Source organism: Vipera ursinii (assembly GCF_947247035.1).
Source record: "Vipera ursinii genome assembly, chromosome: 1".
Taxonomy (NCBI): domain Eukaryota; kingdom Metazoa; phylum Chordata; class Lepidosauria; order Squamata; family Viperidae; genus Vipera; species Vipera ursinii.
In genome coordinates, this window is record NC_139512.1 from 278401956 (window position 1) to 278421746 (window position 19791).

The 19791-nt window shown below is 38.5% G+C and overlaps 1 protein-coding gene and 1 long non-coding RNA gene across 4 annotated transcripts in view; one reads left to right on the top strand and one right to left on the bottom strand.

The window, feature by feature from the left end:
- PRKN (parkin RBR E3 ubiquitin protein ligase) overlaps positions 1 to 19791 on the bottom strand; it is a 712723-nt gene that overhangs the window by 169372 nt on the left and 523560 nt on the right. The window lies entirely within an intron of this gene.
- The window catches only part of LOC310646568, a 159843-nt gene continuing 147722 nt past the window's right edge, over positions 7671 to 19791 (top strand). Inside the window, exon 1 of the long non-coding RNA XR_014493720.1 lies at positions 7671 to 7756. This is a non-coding gene — a long non-coding RNA (uncharacterized lncRNA). The remainder of the gene's footprint in view (positions 7757 to 19791) is intronic.

Genomic DNA, 19791 nt, shown 5'->3' on the forward strand with positions numbered 1-19791 from the left:
TATCTGATAGCATAGCACTATTCCAATATCTAAAGGGCTGCCACTAAGAAGAGGAGATGAACCTATTCTCCAAAGCACCTGAAGGAAGGACAAAAAGCAATGAATGGAAACTAATCCAAGAGAGAACCAACCTAGAACTAAGGAGAAATTTCCTGACAGTGAAAACAATTACCGGTAATCAGTGGAACGGCTTGCCTCCAGAAGTTGTGGATGCTCCAACACTAGAGATTTTTGAGAAGATATTGGACAATGATTTGTCTGAAATGGTATAGGGTTTCCCGCTTGAGCAGAGGGCTGGACTAGAAGACCTCCAAAGTCTCTTCCAAATCTATTCATTCAGCACCCATTTATCAAAAAGTCAACTAGTGAGACCGTTCTCAGCTACTCTTCTAGGCTACCCCATAAGCATAAGTTGTTTTTCATTTTTTTGATTATATCTTAGCACACCAAGAACCTAATTATCATTTAGAATTATTTTGTAACTGTTTATGGTGGCCTAGGCAGGGATTTCTGGAAATCAGTATAGTTGTTCATTTGTAGACTGCCAGATTAACTTTAATTTTAACCTAATTTAAAATTAATCTAAAAAAAAGTATTAAGTGGGTGAGAAGGGTATTACACTGCATTGACTACACCAGCTTTAAATTGTATTTTGGGGGAGGGGTGTACAACAAAATTGCTAAGATTTTGCAGAAAATCTAGTATGAGGAGGAAACTAAAGCCCCTGCTGATCATAAAACATTGGCAAACAATACAATCATACAATAAATCATACAATACAAATTTATAAAGCTATCATTAAACAAATCTATTTGCATTGCCCTTTCCTAATCGCAGAGACAGGATGAAACACATTCCAATTAGCTTTTTCCAATGTTTATTGGCATTGGAAAAATTGGAAAATGCTGCGTTTTCCCTCCCCCAGACCCTTCCTCACATTTAATTCTGGCAAACAAGGGGAAAACCCATCAACTGTTGATCTGCTGACACACTTTGTTTATAGGGTTTGCCCTCTTCTACTCTCAAGCATACTCTCTTTGATCCAATAAGGCTTACTACAATGCTGCGCACAATATTACATCTGGAACCACAGTGAACAGACTCTTTGGTGCATTTGTTAATATAGTTAACAATTTAATAGATTAAAAGGACAAAGGGATGACTGATGGAGTGGAAAGACTATTAAATCCAAGTTGGATTTTATGCATAGGTAAACTGCTTGATGCAATGTTACAAATGCAGAAAATAACAAATGGAATTTTACACATATTCAGAAGCTCATGCAGTTTACACAAAAAATATCCATTGCCTCAGAAGTCTGCTAAATAGAGATACATTACATTAATAATTGTAAACAGATACATGCACACACTGATGCTGTCTAACCCCAAATCAATAGATGATCTTCCCCAGCAACATCATGTAGATGTTAAACAGAAGGACAAGAACATTGAACTCTGTGGTACCAGAGCTTCAACTAGCTCACCCACCAACATTGGAACCAACCAGTGGTGGGATTCAGCCAGTTCACACCACTTTGGTAGAACCGGTAGATAAGTTTTTGTTGCCCAGACCCAAAATGGACTTCTGGAAGTGGCATCCACACAGAGAACTGGTTGTTCACATATTTGAATCCCACCACCGGAACCAACCATAGAGAAAGCAACCCACTGCAACATAGTGTACTAATCCTCATAAATCCAGAAGGATAACACAATCTGTGGCATTGGAAAGCCAGTGAGATGTCCAATTATGCATAGAGCCTTTTCACTGTCACGGTTAAACTTGGCTATCTTCTGTGCATCATCCTCATCTTCTAGATCCCAAGCAGTCACATCTGGAGGGTCATCAACTACAGCCCATAGTCCTTCCTTGCGCAGCAGCAAGCAACACTTTGTTGAGCATGTAACGTAGTTGGTCCCATCTAATTGGGTTATCCAGGAGATGCCTGACAACTGTTCCTGTGCCATTGTTTCCATTTGGATAGGTAGCACAAACTCAGCTCTAATACTGTGTGTATTAACTCTCAGTACGGACCTGGGCCCATAACCAAATGTCAGTAAGTGTGCAGAGGTCTCCTTGAGCTGACAAGAAGTTGCACAGACAATGAAGGGTACTGAGAGCAGTAATAGTCACACAGTAACCACAAGAGACACTGAGTTGTGATAAACAGAAAAATATTTTACTTTGTGGTTGAAAAACAAAGCACGGTCAAAAATAAACAGTCCAAGTCATACACAATAGTAACAGTCCAAGTAGTAATCCAAATACAAAGTCTTCTTACCGGTCCAGAGGTCAAAAACACACTTGTTCAGGTTTAACACAGTAGTAAACCAACAATAGCAGTATCAGAGTAACTAACAGTGAAAAAACAGTGAGAGCAGAGAGAAGCTACGCTCCTAGCTCCCTCTTATGGCCATGAGAACACTTACACACCCATCAGCCAATTAACATCTTAAAGACACAACATCATAGTTTATATATTTTCAACCCAACTAGATAGGCTATCACCATATGCCTAACAGCTTTCAATTTACTAATTAATGACTGTGGCTCTGTATCACTGCCATTATTGTCACACTCAAAGGACAGCAATGATTACAGTAGGGAAAATTCATTTTTTACAAACTACAGTTGCTCACTTCATAATATATGTTACCCTGTTTGAATATATTATAACTTCCTAACATATATATTTGTTACCAATGGTGGGATTCAAATATGTGGTAACAACCGGTTCTCTGTGTGGATGCCGCTTCCAGAAGTCCATTCTAGGCCTGGGCAACAAAAAATTAGCTACCGATTCTGCTGAGGTGGTGCAAACCGGCTGAATCCCACCACTGTTTGTTACTCATCAGCAAAAACCACCTATGAGTAGCTCCAGTCCTTGTTTCCTTAGTGACTAAGCCTACTATTTAATCATCCCACAAATGCCTGGCAGGCACTTCAAGTACCCTGTGTATAACTTGTAAATGCCTTAAATATTACTTGTTCCAAAAGAAGTGACAGGCTTTCCCACAAAGTAATCTACATTTGGTGACAAATGGTGTAATTAATTCTATATTGCATTGGTAACAAGCCAAAGATATACAACAGCTACTTGCACTGAAAGGTAACTCAAAGACCATGGGGCATAAAAGCCAACAGTTGCAGCACAGCAGAAGCTGCCATTCAGTGGGCTAGCATAAAATTATTGCAAGAAATGTATCTGCAAATGCCCTACTTTTCATTATAAATCAAGAATTCATAAAGGGTTTTCAACCTTTATGGACATTTTGCTGATTGTTTGATGATGAGATAGATAGATAGATAGATAGATAGATAGATAGATAGATAGATAGAATCCAGTTGCTTTTTGATATTTAACCTGTCATAGTGCCAACTGATCAGTTTCAAAATAGGCAGATGAAGTTTTGTGAAGAAACATTCACAGAGATATGGTGTTAAGTGGTACAATGATCGCCTTCACTTATACTTAATTTGATTGCAGGTTCAAAATAATGTAAACAAATACAGCATTCCATAGCGGTAAAAGAATTGGTTAATTGCTTGATTTTGAAAAAAGTTTTGAAAAAAAGTCCAGAGTTGTTAAAACAGTTTATAATTTTTGAATGGACAGCTGATCTGTGAAAATAGTAAGAGACAGAAGATTGAGAAGAGGGAAGCTGAAAGCTGAATTATAATGAACTGGCAGTTAGCTATTATAGAGGCTTTTTTGAAATCCAGTGGAAAAATAGAATTTATGCTGTATCATGAAATTCCCACCTTTCCATTCTGCTTATGTATTAATAAATAAATATTATAGAGGATTTCAAACATCACTTCTAGAAATGCTGTTTCAATTCTTCTTCTTCTGTTCAGCTCATGACAATCTTAAGATATTATATAATATTGTATTTGTGGCCTAAGCATATTGGAATTTTTTAAAAAAAAAGTCCATTATGAGTGCACTTAAATGTTCCTTTATGAGTACATTCACAGATACATATATGCTGAAAACGTATAGCTCATCTGCCATCCTTAAATTCTTTAATAGATGAGATGGCTACTACATGTACTACTTTATATAGATGAGATGGCTACTACTCTTATCTTAGCATCCTTACATAAATACCCAGGGTAAAGAGGGAAATTCTACATTTTCCAGCTGCTTTCAGATTCCAACCCTTGATTACAATAGACCTGGAAGGGACCTTGGAAGTCTTCTAGTCCAGCCCCCTGCTCAAGCAGAGAACCTATACCATTTCAGTCAGGTGGTTGTCTAGTTTCTTCTTAAAAATCTCCAGTGCTGGAGCGCCCATGATTTCTGGGGGGTAAGCTGTTTCACTGCTTGATTGTCCTCACTATCAGGAATTTTCTCCTTAATTCTAGGTTGCTTCTCTCCTTGACCAGTTTCCAACCATTGTTTCTCATCCTTCCCTCTAGTGCTCTGGTGAGTAAACTGACCCCCTCTTTCTTGTGGCACTCCCTCAGATACTGGAACACTGCTATCATGTCTCCCCTATTTCTTCTTTTCTTTAGACTAGCCAAACCCAAGTCTCGCAGCCGTTCTTCATATGTTTTAGCCTCCAGGCCTTTGATCATCTTAGTTGCTCTTCAATCGTACTACAACAGATATTTCCAGGTTCTGTGAAGCAGCACCTAATGAGCCCCAAGTTCATTATACTCTGCAGTTTGTTAAACAGATATAGCCTGCTACTACTAACACCCACACAGTGATAGAGCACTGGTGGTGCAGTGGTTAGAATGCAGGAGTGCAGGCTACTTCTGCTGACTGCCAGCTGTCAGCAGTTTGGCAGTTCAAGTCTCAAAAAGCTCAAAGTTGACTCAGCCTTCCAGCCTTCCAAGGTCAGTAAGATGAGGACCCAGATTGTTGGGGGTCAATATGTTGCCTCTGTAAACCGAGGGCTGTAAGGCACTGAAGCGGTATATAAGTCTAGGTGCTATTGTTATATGTATGTATATATATGTATGTATCTATGTATTTATGTACTCCCTATTTATGCTGGTCTAGCAAGTCCAATAAAAATGATTTATAATAAGAAGAGAATATAACACAAAATAAATTTAATTTGAGGACCATTACTGTAATGAGAATAGTTAGGATTACGTGAGGGAGATGGAGTAAAAATAGGAAATATAAAAAAACAAACAGTACAATTTAACCAATTCCTAATTTTTTTCTTGTATATTTTTAGACTACAGAGTATAGATTTATTGCGTTGCATTGCACATTATCTTGTTTCTTTGACTTTGGGAATGATCTTCCTGCTTATTTTGGTTAGGCTGAATATATCCAGTATTCTTTTAGTTAACCTGAATGCCTTTGATAGAAATATACATATACATATGTATGTGTGTGTGTGTGTATATATATATATATATATATATATATATATATATATATATATATATATATATATACTAATTAATGAAGTTATTTGAGAATTTCAGTGAGACAGTAAGCTGTAGGAAATAGGTTTTTAAAAATTATCTCGGGATATAGAAAAAGATATGCCTAGATTATTAATACCCCATGCTATCTAAGGATTTTACCCCTTTTCTTTTAAACAATACAGTACTTCAAAGAGAAGAAGAGGAAAAATATATTTGTTTCTGGAAATGTTTATTAATTGGAATCCACAGAGAACATAACTGAATCATATGATAATGTAATAATTTAAGCATTTTACCTTCTATCTCTGAGGGAGTTTAATTAATTAATAAGTAATCTTTCTTTTCGAAAGCCAGTTTTTCATTTAGCAGTTGACACAGAAAAATATTGCAAAAACTGATCCTCCAGAGGATCGTCCAGAGTGTCTCAATGAGATGATGTCCTTCACTAATGGGAATAAGGGGATATTTTAATTTATGCAATGAACATGGTGTAGAATGCAATGGAATGAATTAAAATGGCACGGAGTAATTTAGGATCTTAGATAGTAGACTTTAGATGTGAGTGGAGAGTTTTGTCTTTTTGTCTTTCCAAAGGATATTTCTCATCTAAGAAAAACAAAGGAAGGTTAATGATGATTTGTAAGGTTTTCAACATAGCCCACTGAATTTAAAATACCGTGTGCATTTACCACAATGAACTGGAAATCAGATCACCTTATACCTGCAACAGATAGGGAACATTTGTCTGAATTAAATACATTAAAATAATATTAATGCTGAGCTAAAATGATTGGATAAATACAATTGCTAGATTCTCATTAAACCAGAAGTAAGCAATATTTGGACTGGTGGACAGATTTTGAATTCTGAGAAAATAGTACCAACTATTTTAACCAATGGGAGATACTTGGAAACTTGGAAACTTTGCATTTTGTAAACTGGCTGCCAGCCCCTAGCAACTATTTTCCCAAAAGACAAACTTACTAAGGTTGCTTACTATGACACTGTCAGCGGCCCCAAACCTTTTGGGCAACAAGGACCAGTTCCATGGAGAGAGGTTTTTCTGCAGACTGGAGGATGTGTAGTTTCTGCCTGCAACCCACGGATGGGGCTTTGCGTGTTTACATGGCCCGGTTTCTGGCATGCTGCGGCCCAGTGTTGGTCCATGGATTAGGGGTGGGGACCTCTAGTCTAGCTTCCTGAGATGGTCTCTATTGATTTCTTTTTCTAGTTCCAAGCAGGAAGCTCCCATTCTAACAAAATATTGGCTTGCATTTAGCCACCATTTTCCTATTCCTAACAATGCTTTATAATGTATATATGAGCCATGGTGGCGCAATGGTTAGAATGCAGTACTGCAGGCTACCTATGCTGACTGCAGTACTGCCAAACTGCAGTTTGGCAGTTCAAGTCTCACCGGTTCAAGGTTGACTCATCCTTGAGTCAAGCTTTTCATCCTTCCGAGGTCGGTAAAATGAGGACCCAGATTGTTGGGGGCAATGTGCTGACTCTGTAAACCACTTAGAGAGGGCTGCAAAGCACTGTGAAGCGGTATATAATTCTAAGTGCTATTGCTATTGCTATATGAGGCCCAAGAGAAAATAAAGACGATGTTAAAGATTGACATTTTTTGCTTTGGAAGTTGCTGCTTTTGTTTTAATTGCTTTTAATTAAAAAAGGGTCAGAAAGACTGGTACATACTGAAGAAATTATCCAGGGCATCTCCTTGCTAATTTCTAGTTTGGAACAGGGATTTTTCAAGCTGCAGATCTGCAACACCTAATTAAATTAACTATGCTTAAGGTTTACAGGGAATCAAATGATTTATATTTCCTGTCAGATGCATGTATAAGAATTGTTCTCATTTTTGCAGAAGAATTACCAAAATCTTTGATTAACATTGTGTGTAGTGACATCATTGAGCTAAATAATTTCTTTCTGAAATAATGAGGATTCCTGGTCCTAAGGCTGAAGCCTCTGAAATTTAAAAATACTATCATGTTAGACCAGACATGTCAAACACAAGGCCCGGGGGCCGGATCCGGCCCGCGAAGTGGTTTCATGTGGCCCGCAAAGCCATCCTGGAAACAGTGAGGGAACGGCCCCCACTGCCTTGGCCCTGGCCCAGAGACCCTCCTTCTGCCAGAGACCCTCAGATCTGTCCCACTCCTGCCAAGGCCCCCATAAGCACCCTTGATGCGACCGATGTAGAGCTGGCCACGCCCACCCAGTAGGCCATACACACTCTAGCCACGCCCACCCAGTAGGCCACGCCCACCCTGGCCATACCCACCCGGCCCCTTGAGGGCAACCGCAATGCTGATGCGGCTCTCAATGAAATTGAGTTTGACACCCCTGTGTTAGACTCTATCATCTGTTGCAAACTGACCATTTGAAATTATTGGTTCCTGTTCAATTTGATGTAAGATCATTTGCTTTAAAAAAATTTATTTAGAAAACAAGAGTATCCTAGGGAAAAAAAACCTCATAGATGGAGTATGGCATTCTTGTACTTGCACAGAGACAAAACAGCTGTGCAAAGAAATGTGTCTTTCATTGTACAATAACCTTTCCAGCAGCGTTCTGAGTTTTCACATCTCAGTTAAATTCCTAGTGAAGACATAATAAGGGAAAGTCCTCCCATTGACTTTTTTTTCAGACTGGGAATACCGGCGTCACAAGAAATTTCAAGATAATGGAAGGATGCATTAAAGAAAACAACATGAAAAGCAGCTGTTCCCTGTGTCCACTGTCAAGGAGATAACCTCAGAAACGCTACCCAGAAGAATTTAAAATCAATTCTGAAGAATCTTAAGAGTAAAACAAAACAACAGAAATTAAAAGTCTATTCTGAAGGGTAAGAAAAAGTTTGAGGAACCGAAATGTAGGATAGATTTTTGGCACAGCATTACTTGAAATTATATCTATGCAACAGCTGGCTCCCCACAGTTGGCATCTCCAGAAAGGCAAATGTTTATATTTGGAAGAAGTTCCCTCTCACAGACGTCATTGAGATATTCAACAGGGAGATGCTTAACAAAACTATACATCTCCCTCCTATTAGTCTAGTTTTAGCTAAAGTGCTGACTTAAAATGCAAGAAATATTGTTTTTTTTAAAAAAGCTCTCTTAAGGTTACTTAAATATCTTGAGCAATCTAAACTGCAAGGATATAACCCATAACCATGTTTTCACCCCACCCAAACCCCTAATGTGAGGCATTTTCAGTGAATGAATGACAAATGAATGTTTTCCTAAGCAAAAGGGCCATCTGTCATTTAAACTGCATTCAGTATCCAGCTATAGTAAACATCATTGGAAATTGAGATTTTGGGGAATGGGAAGCATACAAATTTCAGTATAGGCCTAGTGTGCTAATTCAGCTCAAAAATAATACAAGTTATTTCAGTTTGTACTAGAAACAGCTTTTAATCAGCCATTAAAATTTTTGTATAAATGGACATTTGTTTTTTGTATCATGAATCCACCATGGCAGGTGGATTAGAAAGCTCTGTGCAGCTGAAGAATGATTCAGATATTCCCTTTGGCAGATTATGCTCCATCCATTTACATGCTACACACCAAAGCTGTAATGTGCTTTTTTGTTTGTTTTGGCATAGAATGATATGCTTTCTCTGTTGTGGTGTCTGCTCTATGGAATAGCATTCACTCTGCGTTCCCCCCTTCCCCCCCGAGCCTCTTAGTCTTCCAGAAGGCTTTCAAGACTTTGAAGATTTTATCCCAGGCATTAGATCGGGATGTTCGATAAGGCCAATACAGATGTGATTTGTGTTGTATTTTTACTGTACTAGGATTGTTTTAATTCTGTCTCTTGTTTTGTATGTAAAATTGTTACTGCATTGTTTTCTTCTTTATTGCTGTATTTTGTTGATTGCTATATTGTTGATTGTTGGCCAGACAGGTTTTCCTTGAAGCATTGTTAGAGCTCTAATCATTGTTAGAGACCCCACACACCCACTTCACGGTCTGTTTCTGTTGCTGCCCTTTGAGAGGAGGTTTTGAAGTATTTCTAGCAGGAGTACCAGATTCTGTAACAGCTTTGTTCCCTATGCCATCCGTCTGGTAAATTTGCAAGATTCATTTTTCTCGCCATGTATATTTTATACGTACGAACTAGACTGTGTTGTTTCTCTGGGCCACATATGTGTGTGTATATAGATAAATGCATAATTTATTTTATTATTTTTTGTCATGTTTATGCAGTGTATATTGGAGATGGTTACCCTTTGAGAGCTATATGCAACAAAATCTCATTTAAATGCATGTTGATTTGTGTACATTTAAAGTGACAATAAAGTTGTTATAATATTCTATTCTATTCTATTCTATTCTATTCTATTCTATTCTATTCTATTCTATTCTATTCTATTCTATTCTATTCTATTCTATTCTATTCTATTCTATTCCATTCCATTCCATTCCATTCCATTCCATTCCATTCCATTCCATTCCATTCCAATCCAATACACAAATAAAACCCAGTCAGGATGCATTAATGCCTTGTGTGAACCAGACTTTTACAGTATTCATCAAACTATTTTTTGATGTAGCACAACAAAGGAGCCCCACATTTGGACACTAATCTTTCGTCTGCAGGCAATTTCCACCTGTTTCTCAAAAGTGCCTTTCACTTATTTCTCCATCCTCAAATTAAAGGCTTATCATTGGAAGGCAAGTACAAGTACATATCTGGAACGTTCAACAAGCTTTTAAAGGATAAATACCTGGGATAAAAAGAGCTTTGTCAGATGCAAACTGAATCATTTCCAGACTGCTCTGTTAGGAGGAAGTGAACATGCTAATGGCTCATGTGATTTTAATACCATATAGTTTGGATTGTTTTTAGATTATATCTCTTTTCTTGTCTACCCTCTGGACTATATTATAGCATTCTCAAGTTAACTTTTTTTCTAAGGGATGACTGGATCCTTACCAAGCTAAGAAGATCAGTTTTATTCAATCAGTAAAAGGATTTATACAATGTTGAATAAAGCCCATTGTTATAAACTTTCCAGCATCTCTTGATATTGCTTAATCCATTACTAAAGGAGTGTTTAATGTTTAAATAGTGTCTTGTATCAATTTTACAGAATAGGGTATATTTCATTTCATCTCTTAAAACAGGCATGTCAAACTTGCGACGTCACGTGACCTCGCGTGAAGTATCATGACTGTTTCCCCATTGTCGGCAATGGAGTAGGCGCGGTTTCGGAGTGACACATCTTGCCCGCAGGCCGGCAGTTTGACATGCCTGTCTTAAAACAACATTATAGGAGACTGAGAATACATTTATGGTTACCCGCATCTAGCTGGTGACCTGTCATTGTCAAATTACATGATTTCATGCCTCTGGAACTTGCTTTGGCAGCTTCCTTGCTACAAACTGACAAGTGCAATTAAAATTTTATTTTAAAATACAGTGTTAATTTTAGTTGTAGTTAAGATTTTTAGTTGTAGGTAAGATTTCTTTTATGTTTTATGTTTATACTGAGCTCAGAGGGACATTTTCTTTGGGACTTCTTTATTCATTCACATTGGAAAGTTCTGCATTCATACAAGTGCCCTGTTTCCCCGGAAGTAAGGCCTACCCCAAAATAATCCCTAACTTGATTTTTGGGGGTGGGCCTAATATAAGCCCTATCCCAAAAATAAGCCCTAGTTTTGGGGTGAGTCACACACTTAAAAATCAAGCTAGGGCAGGGGTGGTGGTGTGGAGCTGCCCAACATGCCCCGCACCCACTTACCTTGCAGCCAGGCCTCTCCTTGCTGGGCCACTTCTTCTGTGGCATCTTCTGTAGCCAGGCCTCCATTTCTCAGTCCTTTCTGGAAGGCCACTGTAGGCCAAGAAATGAGCTGTGGATTCAATCCATAGCTCGGTTCTGCAAGACCTCTACAGCTGGGGACCAAGCTAAGGATTGAATCCATAGCTCAGTACTCGGATGCATAGGCCTTCCGGAAAGGCTGGACTGCAAAATGCAGCCAGAATGCAGCTGCAGAATGAAGCTGCTCCTTTGGCCCCAGAAGAAGTGGACCGGCTGTCGGTGCCAAAGGTGAGTAAGACATCCCCTGAAAATAAGACCTGCTGCCTCTTTTGGAGGCAAAAAAAAAAAGTAAGACCCGGTCTTATTTTCGGGAAAACACTCTACCATAAGACCATTGTATGGCATTCTACTGATCAACTAAAAGAACACTAAAGAAAGAATTTTTCTTTTCCAATATGTAGGTGTTTTTTTTGCAAGTATAAATTTTAATAACTGTCAGTGAAAACAATAAATGTGTAAATACGAAACCAATTCAAAACTTTTCTTACAGAAATTCTTTTAATTTAGGTAGTCATCAATGCTATGTACATCTTAGTTAGATGCTTTACTTGCCAGGTTTTCGGGCACTGGAAATATGGTTCTGCAGTAGAATTTTATATTAAACCAAATTAATCCTGGCAAACAATCATGTTGTTTTTCAAGCACACATATAAAATGTTAATTTCTGTCCTAAACAGAAGGAATATACAGGTTGGGTGGGACACATAGAGTTTCAGAAAGAAGTGGATGAGCACTCACACTAAAATTAACTTAATAGCAGTTTATATTATTATTTAATTCTCTATCAGATTGAAACTTACAGTGAAGAGTAATGTAGTGGCAACTTACACATTCTAGATGGATTCCAGAGGCAGAACTGGAACTTCAGGAGGTATACCTTATATATCACTAGAGCTTTAGGCTGGATAATCTTATTGAAGATTTCACACTCGTTTTTAAATTAAGATTCTGTGAAAAGTTCTGCATCTGGCATCTGCTGAGATTCTTAACCCAGTTAAATCATTGCTTTTTGCAACATATAAAGACATTTTCTATCTCAATTGTACACATCAAGTTTCATTACCAATGACATGTTTACCAGAATGTAATCTGGCACTTTGCCTCTGTGTGATATACTAGTAATAAAACAGGGTGAAAAAAATATGGACAGCTTAACCAAGCTGATTTTGAAATCATAGCTCAACCGTAAACTATTTTAAAATCTTTTCAGAAAGTGTCAAGATGGAAAAGGAAATCTCTCTCTCTCCTCCCCCCCCCCCCATTATCACATTTCTGGGCAGTGTACAATGAAATGTTGATATTCCATGAAGATATGAATGGTAGACCATGAGATCTTTCTACCCTAAATTTAAACAATCCATAACTTTAGATTGCCATTGAATGTGCATTTGTGTAAACACAATCAAGTAGCCAGATCATTTAGTTACTGGGACACAATTAATATGTGGCTTAATATGGAATGAAAATGAAAGATATATGATACTGTAGCAAGCATCCTATTTACACTTTGAGTTATCCACGCAGACATAAAAAGCAAATACTACTATTAGTAATTACATGAATTGCACATAAGAGAACAGGGTGCAGAGTTCATAGCTAAAGGGTACAATTCAAAAATTATTATATGCACGAGTAATGGCATCACACAAATAAGGTGCCTCTGTAGGAATTAATTTGAGGAAGTCCCCCCAACCCTACTAATAGCCAATCAGCTGTAGTCTTGGCAAGAAAACCCAGTGCAGAAAAATAGGCTTTGTTGAAGGTCATGCTAACACAAATAAACTATACACATCCATTTTATTTAAATTGCTTTAGCTATAAAAGTTATGATAACATCTTAGGCCCCAGGCAGTATAATATTTATATTTCCCTGCTCAAAATAGTCAAAGACAAAAGGCACCGGGGTACCACATGCTGGGATGAATCCTTCGGCAAACCTACATCAGAAGAGACAAACTAATATTACTTTGAAAGGGATGCCTTTATACTCAACAAGGGCCCTTCCAAACTGTATTCTCCCCACAGTACATATAGACAGAATGCATGTTGATAATAGCATACAGTCTCCTTCCCTCTTTCACACATGATCATGATGTAGTAATGCTTATGATACATTTAAAATAAAAAATACTTATGATTAACATTGAACATTCACCAGGGAAGTCACTTTTCTTTTTGATGAGCAAAATTCCTTGACCAAAGAGAATATTGTAAGATCCATTTTCCTGACATTGCATGAGCTGAAACACAGGTTATCAGTTAAAATTACAAGCTGTTATTGTAGAAAATATTAATAAAGAATGAAGAAAGGCTCTGAATTAAAGATAAAAGTGGATATTGAAATGAAACTGGAAGGAATAATGTGTCAAATACGGTCTCAAGAATAAGCTCAAGTTAAGAGGATTCATTCAAAAATATGTGGATTCTGATCACAAAGCTTGAGCACCTTAACTACCAAGCTTGTGAGCTGTTTAAGAGGAAAAGAAAAACATTTTTTACTGGCCCTTAAATATAAATTTAAAAAACCCTAAGGGCAACAGAGAAAAAAAGAATAAGTGAAATCACAAGGAACAAATGTCATAACCTTTAACAGGAGAGCAAATGGCAAAGAACAAGGAATTGATGACTACAAAGATAAGAAGCCACCTCATAGAAACAGGAAGAGATTAATAGAAAATAAGAGCCAACTACATGGCAGGCTACCAAACTGTATTAACTTGGCTCACAATGGAATCAGCAGGAGAATAGGAAAGTCTAACTTCAAAAGGGGAGATCAATGGCAGGGCAAACACTTGAACATAGGAATGGTCATCACAAGATGACAGTTAGAACAATTAACCAGTGGAACAACCTGCCTCCAAAAGCTGTGAATGCTCCAACACTGGAAGTTTTTAAGAAGAGACTGGACAGCCATTTGTCTGAAATGGTATAGGGTTTCCTTCCTGAGCAGGGGGTTGGACTAGATGACCTCCAAGGTCCCTTCCAACTCTGTTATTCTGTTATTCCTGCAGAAGTGGTAGACTGGAATGCTATTGATGCACTGGAATTCACTATTTGGCAAGTTACTCAATGTGGATAAAATCATGAACACAAATAAGACATTCAGCAAAACACATTGTGTAAATTCAGATGTATGAGAGAAACTAAAAGAGGAAGATTTGAAGTGGGTTTCACCCAGATAAGTTGTTGTTGTTGTTGTTGTTGTTATTGATATACATCAAGTGCCTCAGCCCTTTCCTATGTTCCTGAAGCCAAGATTTTCTGTTAAAAACTGAACAACAGGTGAATTCTTCTGCAACAGTGGTATAAGCAGAATTTTCATTGTTTCTTCAGTAGCTGCTTTAACCAGCAGAGAAAGAGAGAAAGGGAAACTGTTGCATTATTACCATCATATTATCATAATGCTATAGTAATTGATTAAGGGATTAATTAAGTGAATGTGATTAGTAGCTTCCTAAGTTTTCAAGCCCCTTCATGGATTACTGCCTTGTCGTGGCGAAGGGGCTTGCGTAATTCAATGAAGCTATGAGCTATGCCGTGCAGGGCCACCCAAGACGGAAAGGTCATAGCAGAGAGTTCTGACAAAATGTGATCCACTGGAGAAGGAAATGGCAACCCACTCCAGTATCTTTGCCATGAAAACCCCATGGACAGTACCAAAAGGCAAAACGATATGACGCTGGAAGATGAGCCCCTCAGGTCGGAAGGCGTCCAATATGCTACTGGGGAGGAGCAGAGGGCTAGTACTAGTAGCGCCAGAAAGAATGAAGCGACTGGGCCAAAGCTGAAAGGACGCTCAGCTGTGGATGTGTCTGGTGGTGAAAGAAAAGTCCGATGCTGTAAAGATTCTTTCTCTATAGGAACCTGGAATGTAAGATCCATGAATCAAGGAAAGCTGGACGTGGTCAAACAAGAGATGACAAGACTGAACATCGACATCTTAGGTATCAGCGAACTAAAATGGACAGGAATGGGTGAATTGAATTCAGACGACCATCAGGTATACTATTGCGGGCAAGAATCCCTCAGAAGAAATGGAGTAGCCTTCATAGTCAATAAAAGAGTAGGAAAAACAATACTGGGATACAATCCTCAAAATGACAGAATGATCTCAGTTCGAATCCAAGGCAAACCATTCAATATCACAGTAGTCCAAGTCTATGCCCCAACCACCGGTGCTGAAGAGGATGAAATTAACCAGTTCTATGAAGCCCTACAACACATTATAGAACTAACACCAAAAATGATGTTCTTTTCATCATGGGGGATTGGAATGCTAAAGCCAAAAGATAACTAGAATAACAGGCAAATTTGGCCTTGGAGTACAAAATGAAGCAGGGCACAGGCTGATAGAATTTTGTCAAGAGAATACGATGGTCATAGCAAACACTCTTTTCCAACAACCCAAAAGACAGCTCTACACATGGACATCACCAGACGGTCAACACAGAAATCAGATTGACTATATGCTCTTCAGCCAAAGATGGAGAAGCTCTATACAGTCAGTAAAAACAAGACCAGGAGCTGACTGTGGCTCAGACCATGAGCTTCTCGTTGCAAAGTTTAGGCTTAAACTGAAGAAAGTAGGGAAAAGCGCTTGGCCACTCAGGTGTGAATTAAATCATATCCCTGTTGAATATACAGTAGAGGTGACAAACAGATTTAAGGAATTAGATCTGATAGACAGAGTGCCTGAAGAACTATGGACAGGGGTTTGCAACATTGTACAACAGGTAGCAACCAAAACCATCCCAAAGAAAAAGAAAGGCAAGAAAGCAAAATGGCTGTCTGAGGAAGCTTTGCAAATAACTGAGGAAAGGAGGGAAGTGAAAGGCAAGGGAGAAAAAGAAAGATACGCCCAATTGAATGCAGAATTCCAGAGAATAGCTAGAAGAGATAAGAATGCCTTCTTAAATGAACAGTGCAAAGAAATAGAAGAAAACAATAGAATAGGGAGGACCAGAGATCTTTTCAAAAAAATTGGAGATGAAGGGAACGTTTCATGCAAAAATGGGCATGATAAAGGACCAAAATGGCAGGGACCTAACAGAGGCAGAAGAGATTAAGAAGAGGTGGCAAAATTACACAGAAGAACTATACAAGAATGAGCTTAATGTCCCTGATAATCACAATGAGGTGGTCCTACAAGCTAGACTCCAGCAGTATGTAGATCGAGAACTACTAGAGGTACAGGGAGGATTTCGAAGAGGCAGAGGAACTAGAGATCAAATTGCCAACATACGCTGGATCATGGAGAAAGCTAGAGAGTTCCAGAAAAACATCTACTTCTGCTTCATTGACTATGCTAAAGCCTTTGATTGTGTGGATCATAACAAACTGTGGCAAGTTCTTAAAGAAATGGGCGTACCAGACCATCTTATTTGTCTCTTGAGAAACCTATATGTGGGCCAAGAAGCAACAGTGAGAACTGGACACGGAACCACTGATTGGTTCAAAATTGGGAAAGGAGTCCGGCAAGGCTTTATACTGTCGCCCTGCCTAACTTATATGCAGAGCACGTAATGAGAAAGGCAGGGCTAGATGAATCAAAAGTTGGAATTAAGATTGCCGGAAGAAATATCAGCAACCTAAGATATGCAGATGATACCACTCTAATGGCAGAAAGTGAAGAAGAACTAAAGAGCCTCTTGCTGCGGGTAAAGAAGGAGAGTGCAAAAGTTGGGTTGAAACTTAACATTAAAAAAACCAAGATCATGGCATCCGGCCCTCTCAATTCCTGGCAAATAGATGGGGAAGAAATGGAGGTAGTGACAAATTTTATTTTCCTGGGCTCCTAGATCACTGCAGATGGGGACTGTAGCCAAGAAATTAAAAGATGCTTGCTCCTCAGGATGAAAGCCATGGCAAATCTAGACAGCACACTAAAAAAACAGAGACATCACCCTGTCAACAAAAGTGTGTATAGTCAAGGCTATGGTCTTCCCAGTTGCAATGTATGGCAGTGAAAGCTGGACCATAAAAAAGGCTGAGCGCCAAAGAATTGAGGCCTTTGAACTATGTTGCTGGAGAAGACTCCTGCGAGTCCCTTGGACGGCAAGGCGATCAAACCGGTCAGTCCTAGAGGAGATCAACCCTGACTGCTCTTTAGAACGCCAGATTTTGAAGCTAAAACTCAAATACTTTAGCCACCTAATGAGAAGGAAAGACTCACTGGAGAAGAGCCTAATGCTGGGAAAGATTGAGGGCAATAGAAGAAAGGGACGACAGAGAATGAGGTGGCTGGATGGAGTCACTGAAGCAGTAGGCGTGAGCTTAAATGGACTCCAGAAGATGGTAGAGGACAGGAAGGCCTGGAGGAATGTTGTCCATATGGTTGCGATGGGTTGGACACGGCTTCGCAGCTAACAACAACAAGTTTTCAAGATCATATCAAGATTACTATGTACTGTATTTATATTTAAATTTACTGTGCATTTGTTAATATATTTATACAAATATTTTTTTCTATTTATGTTTTTCTATTTTTTCTATTTATGTACTTGATTATACTCTAATAGTTTTATCAACATGCAGAGTACTTAACTAGAGGCAAACAAATCAGCAGGCAAAAAATAAAATTTAATGGATCAAGGAAAAAGGTGACCATTCTCTAGGGTTGTGCATATATATCACTGAACTGATAAAATTGATGTAGGAATTTCTATTTATCTATAATGCAGAGGGAGTCACATGCTTATTCAAATTGAATAAGAAGTATGAACAGGTCCATGTCTCCCAGATTTAATCATCATTAAAGTACTTACAATGGTTCCTTCACTAGAGGTTTAATATTCTTGGATATTCTCATGTATATTACTCTACGTAATTTGTGCCTGGCTATTAATCGATGTACAACTAGGTCCTGAGGTTTCAAATGCATAAATATATATCTAATATGTTCAATCAATGCACAGAAATAGCAGCCAGTACTTTCCTTGTCAAGGACAATATTTACCATATATCACAGTTAGATGAAACTTAAGTCAGTGAAGGGCTGATAGAAGAGGACTGAAGTCTGGAAATCACTATACAAGTCTTTGCAGTTGTGTGAAGGGCACCTTTAACTGACAGTAACCAAAATAAAACAGAGAGGAGAGGTGTAGCCTTGAGTATGCTGTAAAACATAGTGCTTGAGATCGCAACAGTGTCAGAATATTTGCAACCCAAGACACAATATATTTATTTTTATACTGTGAAAAAGCAGTAAAGGACAGTACAGCCTTCTATCTTTTTTTGTTTACCAAATTCTTCATTCCATATGAAAGTAAAAGCTGCAGCGTATGATATTAATAACTTAAAGGTGTTGATTGTTAATTATAAGAAGTCAAGGTCATGCCTAGCAGAATTGCTGAGAAATACATTGCATCTAATTCTATACTGCTGAAATGAAATAATATTCAATAATAATCAAACTCATTAGCTAATATAACAGCTGCCAGATTTCTGGGGTATTGAAAGGCAAGAAGAATCATGTAAAGGTAAAATGATAGAATCATTGCTCTTTCTTCCAGAATACTGTTCATCAACCTAGTTGGAATATTATTGTCAGTCATGATAATGAAAGAGGTTGGAGCAGCAGGAAATAATATGTACTTCACTACCATATCTAAATTACTGTAAAAACATGTGTAACTCTTCCTGAGAGAAACTCCTAAACGGGGACACATTTATTTATATTTGTGAAATAATGGTAAAAAATGGTTTTTAGATCTGATGACATGTACCCACAAGAAGTCTCAGGCCACAGACACTTCCTGGTTTCTGCATCATTTTCATTACTAATATCATAATACTGTGGCAATATTTTTTTAAATGTAAGTACTATGCAACTGAATGCACAGCATATGCATACTATGAATGAAGAAGAATGAAGGAAGAGCAGAAGACCAACAATCAAATTGTAGAAAAGGTAAATAAGTGCCCATGTTACTTAGTTACTTTTGAAAACATGTACAGGTAGTCACTCCTTGATTAATGCCTTGTTTAGCAACCATTCAAAGTTATGACACTAGAAAACAACAACAACCGATCCTTGCATTTACAAGCTCTGCAGCATCCTGTAGACCAGACATGTCAAACACAAGGCCTGGGGGCCGGATCCGGCCCACGAAGTGGTTTTATGTGGCCTGCAAAGCCATCCTGGAAACAGTGAGAGAACGGCCTCCACTGCCTTGGCCCTGGCCCAGAGACCCTCCTTCTGCCAGAGACCCTCAGATCTGTCCCACTCCTGCCCAGGCCCCCATAGGCACCCTTGATGCAAACGATGTAGAGTTGGCCACGCCCACCCAGTAGGCCACGCCCACCCTGACCCCTGAGGGCAACCGCAATGCTGATGCGGCCCTCAATGAAATTGAGTTTGACACCCCTGCTGTAGACAAAGAATTGCCATTTCCATGTTTCCCAACTGGCTTGCGACAAGCAGAGTTAATGGAGAATGTGGAAGGGCAGTAGCAAATCATGGTCATGTGGTTATCATTCTTTCATTGAAAAAAAGTGGCAATGTCATGTTAAACTGATATTACTCATGTTTACATGTCTTTTAATCACCAGAT